We start from the raw sequence: 11,703 nt of genomic DNA, 5'->3' as shown, positions 1-11,703 counted from the left end.
TAGACGTCACGAAGCCACGTGGTCCCGTTGAGTAGTTATCGTTGATGCAGGGTGAGTCAGCATCTTGACGCTGCACTTGAGGCGACGGGTGCTGGCCACGTGTTGGAAGGCAGCCGACCGATGCCAGCATCAACTGCGTAATCAGGAAGAGCCATTTAGTCGTCATGCTCCGAGATGCGCTACCATGCCCACTCTTTGATGTGGTCACACACAATGTGTGTAACCACATCAAATTTCTTGCATTGTGATGTGGTCACACAATGCACGAAGACGAGAGCAGCGAGGGTGCGCTGACAATGCGGTGAGCAAGTTCGTCTGCTTCTTTTGCAGAGGTTGTTGTGACGTCAGAACGCCGAGCTCAGATTGGCTCTGATTGAAGGACAGTAGCGAGATCTCCCAGCAGCTTGCTTTGTGGTCTACCCCCTATCCTTCTATCAGAGCCAATCGGAGCTCAGCATTCTGACGTCGCCACAACGCCAGCAAAAGTAGCAGACGAACTTGGCTCAGCATAACAGACGACAGATCCACAACAGGTCGCCCTGAGCGCGTCTCCGATCGGTGTGCTTGCCGTGTCCTCAAACGTGATTATTCGGTTTTCGTCCGACACCGTCGTAGCATTGTCAGGTTGTCGTCGGCCGCGGTCCTAGCAGTGCCGTAGCAGCGGAGGTAGGCACGGCAGACGTCCGTTCTGCCTACTGCGGGTGGCTCCCCAGCTTTGCAGTGCAAGGAAGCTTCAGCACCCAGGAGTTGGGATACGGCGACGGCAGCAGCACTCGCGTTCGTTCGTATTTTTTTTTTTGCCGCAACTGCTACAATCAACTGCCACATTTTGCGACATCCGACAACAGGACACGGTGGCACCTGTGACGTCATTTGTTGCCCCTCAATGACAACTTTCCATGCACGGGTGGAGTTGCACGTCAAACACGCCAGTCGACCGAGGACCTGTTTCAGCCACCATCGCATGGAGGGGGAAGCCGAACTCCGCACTCTGCTCACAGTAGTTTCCCTTAGTGCCCTTCAGCCGCAAAGGGGGCTCGAACTTTTAAAAATGCCCCTTTGAAGTGCAGCCCCCCCTTTTTTTTTTTCGCTAACCAGTTTGTTGTTTCTAAAGTGGCGCCAACCACTGTGGTACGACCCAGAGGGAAAGAGAGAGGGAGAGAAATGAAATCATACTGGGAATCCACGGGCCACAGTAAATAAAGGTCGTATGTCTAGACACTTTAAAATGGCTTTTTTTTAATAATAGCTTTAGATGTTCTCTAATACAAAAACAAAACAAAAAATTTGAGGTTAATGCAGTTTCTGAATGAAGCGATCGCATATCATGAGAGGTAGGCCGAATTCCTCGTTTGGGGGGAAAGGTGAACTTACCGTGTCTTCTTCTCTGGCAGGCTGCCTCGTATGACCACTGAAAAACAAATTGATGTGTGTTGAGCAGGGCGATGACGGAATGCTACGCCTTGATAGTTACTATGGCTTCGATTCTTTTTATTTTCTTTTTAATTGGCAGCAACATTCATGTTGAGCTACCATAATGCATTATATTCCGTTTTTAGAGGCGATTGTTTCAATTATAATGGAAGACATTAAACGGTCAATCTGTACCTATCTTTATTTTTATCAATTTTGTACAAACTGAATTGCTGTGTCCCGTGATCAGGAAAAGTGGAAGGAGGCAAGTGGGGAGGAAGAGGGGGGGGGGGGGGCGGGGGGAAGGCCATTGTAGAGGAAGGAGCTCGTGAGAGGGGGGGGGGGGGGGGGGGGGGAGGGAGGCAGGTACGGAAGAAGTGAGGACAGTTAGGAGGGTTGGGAGAGCGGGAAGGGAGGATTAACATTCTGCTCTTGTTTCCTTGCGGACAGTCGGCTATGCGAGCGCCCCGGTAGTCGTACTACCGTATTTAAAATGTTGCTGAATAAAATTTTAAGTTCACCAGTTCATATAAGCCTACGTTTTTGTAATGAAAAGCATGCTGTATCTTTATTTTATTTCTGAGATTGGGATTGCAAGTTTGTATAGACCAACACGCGGCTCTGACGTCACGCTCCTGCGGTGGCGCTGTTGTCGCCACTGCGCATGCGCAGAAGCTTCACCTCATGCGAATCTGGTTTCTGCGCTTGCGCAGTGCCCACACCTGGTGTGGGCAGATATAGGCTTGTTTGTAAACGGCGTGTCGGTCTATATTCTCTACAACGAAATAAACGAAACTATCGCCTTGACCCATAGGCGGATTGCCGGTTGCCGTTGCCATCGGGTTCGAAAATTGAAATTGGTTGAAACCACGTGGGTGTCGATTCGGGGTATTCAATCTTTCCTTTCCGGGTGTTCTTTCGTGTGTTTATGCGATTCGAATGTCGAGGAAGGACATCGAGACGCTGCAGAAGAAGAGGATAAGCATAAAAGCATAGCCTCCTCTATACTGACAAAGCCTGGAAGATCGCCACGAGAAGCGGCCGCCGAAATCGAAAAGGTAGAGCGGCAGGCAACGGATGAGAGGGGAGGCATGTAACGGGCGCCCCGCTGCGGCGAGACGCTGCAACACCCTTCTCCCGAGCGATGGAATGTCCGCTCGCGCTCCTCGCACCTCGCGCTTCCGCTTTGTTTCCCGTCGAGTTTGAAAACCATGTTTCGGGTCCTCGCCGCTGCAAAAGCTGTGTGCTGACGTCCAGATTCCCCGAGCAATGCTGTCTTCGAGCTCCAAATCTGCGACCGGGCACTCTATGGCTCCGTCATCGAACTGGCAGGTTTTGTGGGTCTAGAGGAGGCTATGATTTGACGCTATACGTGCAAGACAAACGCAAACACATCGAGGGGCTTTACCTTGTAGAAGCTGTCGTACTGTGTGTGAATTTCGATAAACAATAGCCGTGCTGCTGCTCGAACGTGGGACGCGTCCGTTGTAACTGAACCCGCTTACATAAGGCTGCCAGGATTCTTTTTCAGGGGCATCCGCAATAGTCACGCTGCCCGCACTGAGCCAACATTAAAATTTTATTTTTCAATCAGTGTAATCGAACTCGCTTTTTTGTCGTGATTATTAGGAATAGGCATTCATGTTTATAGCAGCTGCTGTTTATTTATGAAGCAAACCAGTACATTATAAACAAATTGCCGTCGATTAAAAAGAAATCTTTACAACTGAGCGCGTCGAATGTTTTGCGGTGTGGTTGCCGTGTGACGTGACGTCAAATGGCAGTCACATATCAGTATTGCCGTCGCTCCAGGCTGCTAATTTAGGTTTTGCCATAAGCGCCCGAAATAAAACTTTAAAATCAAATACTGACCAAACTATATACGATACCTTAAGATAATATATTTGCTTTCAGAATTTAGGGGCGAAGATTGAGTTTAAAACTAGCATAACCACACACTCTAGCAAATGAACCGTAGTAACCTTTTCAACACCATTTTCGGAACTAATTTTAATTTTATTTTCAGAAATGTGTCACAGCGCCTGCGAACTATTGTTCCATATTGCAGTGTAGATTACCCTATTGACATTCTGAGTATTGAACACGGGATCGGATACATAGGTGCTATTTAATATTCTTAAATTATTAATCTTCTACACGAAGGTTTCATTTAAGATGGTTTTCAATATGCATACACACGTATTTTCCACGCATTGCAGCACAGAGCTTGAGCATTTGTTGAAATTGTTTACGTGCATGTTATCGGTAATCCAGCTTTTTGTATTTTGTAGTTTCTGACGAAAAATTACGTATATTTTGGTAACATTTACAATTATGATGTTTCACGGTTTAATAGGAGAATATTATAAGTCTCTCATATTTTTATTACGACACATCGTAATTCTTGCGGACGTACACAATTATCTGAAAAATAACTTGACCTGTGCATCGTTATAACATCAAAACAAATTTATGTTGCAAATTTGTAACTTGACGTACGTATGCATGTACCGTAACATATATAGTAGGGTTGATTATGAATAGCTACTTACAGAGACGGCTGGGAGGAACTCTTTTTGCTGTTTTTCCAAGGAAAAGGAGTAGGCGAAGACATTTGGAACAAGCGTCCTAACCCTACGAAATATTCGGCAAGATGACATTTTTCTTCTTTCTTTTTCGTTGTATCAGCACCTGTCTACAATCCTGCCAAAGCTGCTGGCACGAGCGTGTGGCTTGATCTTGCGGTTCGATCCCGCGCAAGTGAGAAGTTAATTGGATCCACGCGAACGCACCCGTAGCTTTGAAGAACTTTAGCTTTCACCTGTTGCACCATGGCCTCCAAGATTCTTGGCGCGCAAAGCTCGCCTCCAGCCCCTCTAAACGCTCGTTTGCCCAGCAGAGGTGCGTAAAGTAGACTCTAAGAAACAAGGGTGTATCCTTACACCCCTTTGTCCCATATAAGACAACCCAAAACTTCAGTTCGACGTCCAGTGCACTAACGTCGATCTGACGGTACTAACTTTCACGAAAGGCTTGATAGCCGTGTAATACAACTTATTAAAATAGATAATGTACGTGTTACTACAAAAATATTAATCGGGGTTTTCTTGACTCTACTGCAAAACCTCAGTGTTTTTTTTTTCTTCTGTGGTTTGTGATACGTACTTTAGCTATTTAATCAATTATATCTCACCTTTATCAGGCCCCTTGTAAAATTTGGGGCCGTCTGTTCGACTATAGGGCGCTGTACGTCGAACTGAAGTTTTGGGGTGCATTAAATGGGACAAAGTAGTGTAAAGTGACACGTTTTTTTTTTTTAGAGCGTACAGCTTCTCCACCTCTTCTCCGGCTCTGTAACGGCACCGCGAGACGGTGCTGATACAGAGCAGGTATATCAGTCTCTCAAACGTCCAATGTGTGCACGCGGTACAGAGCTTGTATTTTTGTTAACACTGTGAATGCTGAGGCGCTCGAGCGCGTTGAGACGCGATTCAAGTGCCGCTCAACTGGTGTGCTGACTCTGGCAGATTTTTTTTTTATATACCCACATGACAGGGAAAAGCTGACGGCGTCCGTCTTTGGACAAAGCAGCAGAAAGGGAAGCGCGCCGCGAGGAGAGGAGGAGAGCAGTGAAGTACAAAGGCAAGGGGAAGGTGACGTCACGGGGCGGAAGCCAATGAGCGCGCAGATGATGGTGCGAGTCTGAACTTGCAGGTGTCCAGAACGCGTATGTCGTGATTTGCGCTAAAATAAGAACTAAAGGAAGATACATTGGTGGATTTTTAGGAAATATCGCCGAATACGTTAGCGTCCCTTTTTGGGAAACGCTAACACTGACCTCGTTACGAAGCCTAAAAGAGGAAGCAAAAAATAGAGGAAGCAAAAGAGAAAGTCAAAACAGAAAAGTGAGGGGGCCAGCGGTAGCGTTTACCAATTAGGGAGACGTGTGTGGCGTTTTGCAAGGGTCATGCTAACGTATTCCCTAAAGGCTCGTTCACACATATGCGACCGAGTAAGACCGAGAGAGACCAGACCGGTTTTTAAGCCTCTTGCGACGTCTTAGGACCAGGTCCGCTGCAGCGCGCACAATATTCCACTGCGTCGAGTGGTCCGAAGCAATGAAAATCCCGCATATCTAGGTCATGGCGAGACGGCGTTCCAGAACACTTGAGAGAAACGCAAAAAAGCGTCTAAACAAAAATGATGGGTAAGATTAAACAAGGACATCACGAAATAAACGATCTAATTTGAAGTACCAAGCGAATGCAGACCAATGAATCGGGAACGCTTCACATTACAGCACGCCGCGCAAGCTGTAATGTGAAGCTCCAGGCTTGTTTTTATACATTTTAACGGTTTTTTTTAAATATAAAAAGTAACTTTGAGGCGCTGTTATTCGTTAGAAAGAACACTCACAAAAAATTAAAGGCGTTTACAATTCTCTGTAATGCCGAATTAGAGCGCAGCTCTTGAGGAGGAGGAGGGGAGGGTGCGGAGGGGAGGGTCACATGTGACGTCACGAGGGTGAAATTTTCGAGCCGAATTTCACGGGAATTTTTTTCCGCTAAATTTAGCGGGAAACGTTTTTCGATAACTTTAGCGGGGAACCTTTTTCGCTAAATTTAGCGGGGAAGTCTTTTCGCCAAATTTAGCGGCAAAATTTCCCTGAAAAATTTTCCCACTATATTTAGCGGAAACACTTTCCCGGGTTGAGTGGTGTCATGTGTGACGTCACGTGCGACGGCATTATGTGAAACGTCCCATAATGCAACGCGCAGTTACGGCGACGGCGACGCCGCGCTCAAGCCGGAAACGGGCGCCTAAGAGCTGCGCTCTAAAAATTTATCTTGGCCCTCGCAATACGAAGCGAGGACGTACCGGTGACTTACGGTCGTATCTGAACGTAAGCGTACGCAAGCATTGTAACGTAAGAAAACGGTGCTGGGCGGTCGTTTGGAACTCGACCAAAAATGTACCTTTTTCCAGTAAGCTTCTGCGCATGCGAACACTCCCGCTGTCGCCATTTTTGCAGGACACCGGGACGCGGTGCCCTGCGAAAATTGCGACAGCAACATTGTCAGCATCTATCTTTGCGCGTATTTAGTCTATTTTGACGCTTGGTATTTTAGTATCGGCAGTATGGGGTATAAAAAGTACTGAAAACCGATACAACGTCACGATGCCAATGTGTTTTGACTGGCGGAGGCATGTTGGGCTGCTCTTCTAGTGTAGTTCGCAGACAACTCCCCAGACGGCGCTCGTTACTCGAAAAAGGTCGAAATGGCTGGGTGGCGTAAGCTACCGCCCGATCCAAAGGGCTCAGCCGGATTCATCCATCCATCCATCCATCGAGGTCCATTGTCCCGGCATATTTTTGTTGGCACCCCGAAGCACCACCGAGAACAGCTCATCACGATTATCTGACATGGTGGTAAGGCGTGCGAAACATCGGGCAAAATATATTGCCGCGAAATGACCGCTCGAGTTTGGCATATTTGAAATACGCCTCACCAAATGTTGCAGTGCACTGAGCGGAAGTGTTTTTAGTGGACAGAACATTCAAGATGGACAAATGTTTAAACCTTTCGTATATTTATTAAGGCGACGCTGCTTTGTCATGCGGCAGTTTGACATCTGAACAAAGAATGAAGTAAATAATTCGTATTTCAGCTCGTTTTCTCGGCATAGTTACCTTACTTTTTCTATCTACGCCATTAATGTCTCCGTGATCATTAGTACTTTTCACTAGCAGTTACATGCTTCCACGAAGAATGCTTAAGGTTGGTATATTTTTATTTGCGGTCACAATAAAAATTAGGTTTAAACATTCATATATAATTTCGGTAGTATCCGGGTATTGGGTGTTTTGTTTTTTTTATGAAAATGCGTTAAAGTGTAAAAACTTAAAAATATTATCACACAACTTTTATGACGGGATATCAGGAAAATATCTACAATTGCTTGTTTGTGAGATCCCAGGGGTGTAGAGTAACAGAAGGTAAAATACGTGGCTTTTAAATCAGGTCAGAATCAGAGCCCCTCACAATAAAAAGCTAGCCTTAACGATCATGCGACTTTTAGAAAGATTTAATCAATCCAGGTTGCGATGCATCTGGAGTTCCCGTTGCGGCGATGTCTCTTCACCTGATGTAATTTTGGTACACCGAGAAGCCGAAATGAAGGGCGTGGATGGCCCCACATGCCACGGCGAAAAACTGCAAATCGAAAGAACATCGTGCAGCGCACAATATATTATTAGAGGAAAGAACACGCAGCACTAATATTTAAAATGAGCTTCGAAACATACGCGAGTGAGGTTCAATGAGGTCCAATTGAAGAATACTTTGTAGAATGCATTTTCTTAACACAAGACCAGAAAGATTTTTTTTGTTTTTAAACTATCCCTTGGCTATGTAGATCAACAGAGTGCAGATTGAGGTAAAATGTAAGGATTACAGCCAAATAAATGTATATGATGAGAATTGAAGTTATTTATCACGGCATCACGACAGCACAGCACACGACAAAAAAAAGAAAAAGAAGAAACACAGTCAACACGGCACACGTGATAAGTGCGCACTTCAAAATAGCGCGCGAAAAAATTATACATGGGAAAAGCAGCACAATGACGAGAGCATGGTAAAACACAGCGCAACATCCAAATAGCACGGCGTCCAAAGATCATACTTGCAAAGCAAGGCGCAAGTTGATGAAATACCTAAGGCATGTTGCGTTAGCAAAAGACCTGTCTCGAAGCAGCTAAAGTGTATCGCTGATATACTCCGTTTCACCTTATGTTGTACCGCAGCGATGGCTAGAAGCGCGAGCTCATTGCGTTGGCAGCTGCTCGTGCTCCACGAGAGCTTGTGCTGCCGAAACGTGCCTTAGAGCAACGAGCTCGCGCTTCTAGCTTTTACTGCGGTACATCGTAAGGTAAAATAGAGTATAGTAATCGGATACTAATGTACCAGTCATAAAAATTGTTATATACTTCGTTCCACTTTCTCTGCGAGCGAAGCCAAAGCTAGAAGCGCGAGACCAGCGGTTTTTGCGTTTCTCCCCGGCTCGCGCGCTCGAGCAAAGCCTGAACGCACGGAGCTTTCGTGCTCGCGCTTCCAGCTTTGCCTTCGCTCGCACATAAGGTGAAACGAGGTATAGTTTCCACCGAATATGCCTGTACAGTATTAAGCAATGCCCGCGTAGCTTTCCCTGTAAAACAATCCTGAAGTGAGCCTCTGCTTCGATCGCACCTTTCGACCTAATGCAGGCTAATGAGTTATGATGTGACATTGTTTACGATGTATATTTTTTAACTATCTTAACGTTGGCAGGTTGTTCGCAGTACACTTAGATGTTGCTAGGGCCTGCTTTGTGTGCTATCAATACCCGGCCGATTGAGTCAAGGCAATGCTCTTTCCAAAGACATTGCCATGCCGACAATTATCGCGTTCATTTAGGCTTAGGAATGGCCAGAATCGAAAGACTCTAAAAAAATGCGGCGAGGTCATTGCTCATGCTTTGTGATTTAAGTGAGGTAAGGCCAAACGAAAGCCTCCTGCACCTTTCGTGCTGACTAACGCGCCCGATGCTGCAGCTACAACGACATATTAGTTCCAAAGCGAGCGGCGCTCACTCACCGGAACACCGCCATGTTACCCCGCATCCCTACCGAGCCACTCACGTGACTTCAAAATCCCTCTCCTAGGTACTGCGGCTAACTTTAGCCGCGGTTAGCGCTTCGAGTAAACGGGCCCTGGTTAGCCCAGTTGGTAGAGTGCTCCACTGGAAATGGAGAGGTCCCTGGTTCGATACCAGGACCAGGCGTATTTTTTCACTCCCTCACCAGTCACCTAGCTGTGTTTGGAGATTTGAGTTTCTCCGTTATCCCCATTGTTTCCCCTCTCTAGGTATTATTATCGTTATTACAAGATCTTGTGGTCAGATAGCAAAAATGTGTTTCACTGGCAGGGGGCTACGCCGAAAAAAGTACAGGTGATTTTAATTTCTTTTTCTGTAGTTGACTATAAATAAAACCGGTCCGGATATGTACTAGACGCCCCTCATAAGAAAACGGCAGAGAGGGGTTTCAGTTGTTCAGCGTTTAGCGCGAACTTTCTACCTTCGACATCGGTTCGGCGTCTCCTGCACCTCGAGCGCGCTCGCATTCAAAGCACGGCCATAGTCTCCTCTATACTCACAAAGCCAGGCAGTTGGACGATGGAGCCATGGAGTGCCCGGTCGCAGATTTGGAGCGCGAGGATCTGGTAGCACAGAGCATCAAAGAGCCATTTCTCGGGAAATCGGGAAATCAGCGCACAGCTTTTTGCAGCGGCGAGGACCCGAAACACGCTTGTTCGCTCGGGAGAAGTGTGTTTTGGCGTCTCGCCGCAGCGGGGCGCCAGTCACGTGGCTCTTCTGTCATCCGTTGTCTGCCGCTCCACCTTTTCCATTTCGGCTGCCGCTTCTCTTGGCGATCTGCCAGGCTTTGTCAGTGCATAGGAGGCTATGGTACCGGACGCCGGGTGTTCGAAAAAAAAAACCCTGCTGTTCTCACTCTTTCGCTGACTATAGTCGCCTAACTGTGATTTCTGCACACTCTGTCCTGTGATCAGGCACCGGATATGGTGTTTCAATGACATTTTGTCCTCTCTCTCTCTTTCTCTTTCTCTCCCTTTCATTTGAGGTCCTTTTACGGAAAGTTTGCCTCGGAGGTACTGTGGTGGCTCGAGAAGAACAAACACATATGTTACTTTCTTCTCGCGCGCGGTACAAATAGTTTGCGCCCCACACGCACCGGCGGTTTGGACAGTATATATCACAACAGAAAGCATTGATCCACTTTTAAATTTTGTAAAAATATAGTCTAACATAGTTTGGGAACTTTACAAAGCCTAAAAAAAAAAAAAAAAAAAACTTTAGCCTTTCTATTTTGGTGAAAAAGGAAGACCAGCGAAGCTGTATTATGATGGGAATGAAGTATAGGCCGTCCCCAAGTCGGCAAGCCAGAGTGGAAAGGTTGCGCCATCTATGAACGACGACGGCAACCAGACAACCGGCACTTTGGATGTCTGGTTGTCGCCGTCTCTTATAGATGGCGGTAGCTATCCAGAGTTTCGCGTCATTTCTTTGCTGACGGACACGATACAGGGGAAACTAGCCCTTAACAGCTCCGCTGTAAAAAAAAAAGTTATTTTAAATTTACATTAAGGCGGCATGAATATACTTAGAAACCACCAAGGTTAGCAATGACTACCTTATGCGTAACGTTAAACGGGTTTAGCAATTTCTTACGCCATGTCCGGATCCTCCCCTCTTGTCCGCGATGAGAACTAGCCCCGTGCCGGTGAGGAGCAGCGTCGCAGACAGCTGGACCATCACATACTGCGTGCAGAAAGAGATCGGGGTGCACTTCTGAACTGGGGGCTGATTCCACCTGAATCGCACCCCCTACAGACTCTGTGCAGCTGCACGGAAGCCCAACTTCACAAAATTGTGATTTTTGGTTTCTGTGGAATGTTTCAGAATTGATAGTATATATTTATTCGCTTGACTTGCCAGTTTAAAGAAACCGTAAAAAGAGGATTTGACGGAGTGCCCGGTTAAATGTTGACGGCATAGGTGGCCGAGAAAGCGCCAAGGAAGCGACAACTGCGCGATGGCAGTGAGAATTAAGGAAAAGTGTATGAGAATTCATAGAAAGATTTAAAGAAGCCAAAACACAAAGTTTAATTCATGCAGAGCAAACAATATTACTTAAAGGGACTGTGCAACAATATTGGGTAGGAACGTTTCTCACTTTACACCAGCTTCCTGGCACTAGTGGGACCCAAGAATACTCGAACGCAACGCGACTGAACAAGAAGCATCTTCGTCGCGGTGGCATTCCAAGGATAAAAGCAGACTTTTGCTTTCGGTCGCTCCTTCAAGAAACTTCATGACGGCCCTGCGGGAGCAACGCTAACAATGTGATTGCCAGGAGTTCGCCATCATGCTTTGCGGTCCCCACTGTGACGATATTTAAATGCTGCCCATACAGTCGACACGAAGACTGCGTAGGCATTCGATTTTAGCTCGTAACAATCCATGCCTCGACACGCATTCCGGTAAGTAGGTCGTGCCCAATCGCTCGGATGACGGAAATAGCCGAACCTTAACAATGCGTGGAAGTCAGCGCGCGCCTTATGCTTTGCGAACCGTACCGCGTGGCTATGTTAAAAACACTGGCAGAGTAATAATCAGCTCCAAATCACATGGCCACTTTTTCTGGCTGCGAGTCGAAAGGGTAAACAG

The 11,703-nt window shown here is 46.6% G+C and overlaps 1 non-coding gene across 1 annotated transcript; it reads left to right on the top strand.

The window, feature by feature from the left end:
• The first annotated feature begins 9,163 nt into the window (after nucleotides 1-9,163).
• Nucleotides 9,164-9,237, top strand: Trnas-gga. The gene has a single exon. It is a non-coding gene; the product is annotated as a tRNA-Ser (tRNA).
• The last annotated feature ends 2,466 nt before the right edge of the window (nucleotides 9,238-11,703 follow it).

The sequence above is a fragment of the Ixodes scapularis genome, unplaced genomic scaffold, assembly GCF_016920785.2.
Source record: "Ixodes scapularis isolate PalLabHiFi unplaced genomic scaffold, ASM1692078v2 PGA_scaffold13__105_contigs__length_92229423, whole genome shotgun sequence".
Taxonomy (NCBI): Eukaryota; Metazoa; Arthropoda; class Arachnida; order Ixodida; family Ixodidae; genus Ixodes; species Ixodes scapularis.
This window is presented reverse-complemented; position numbering and strand designations above follow the sequence as displayed.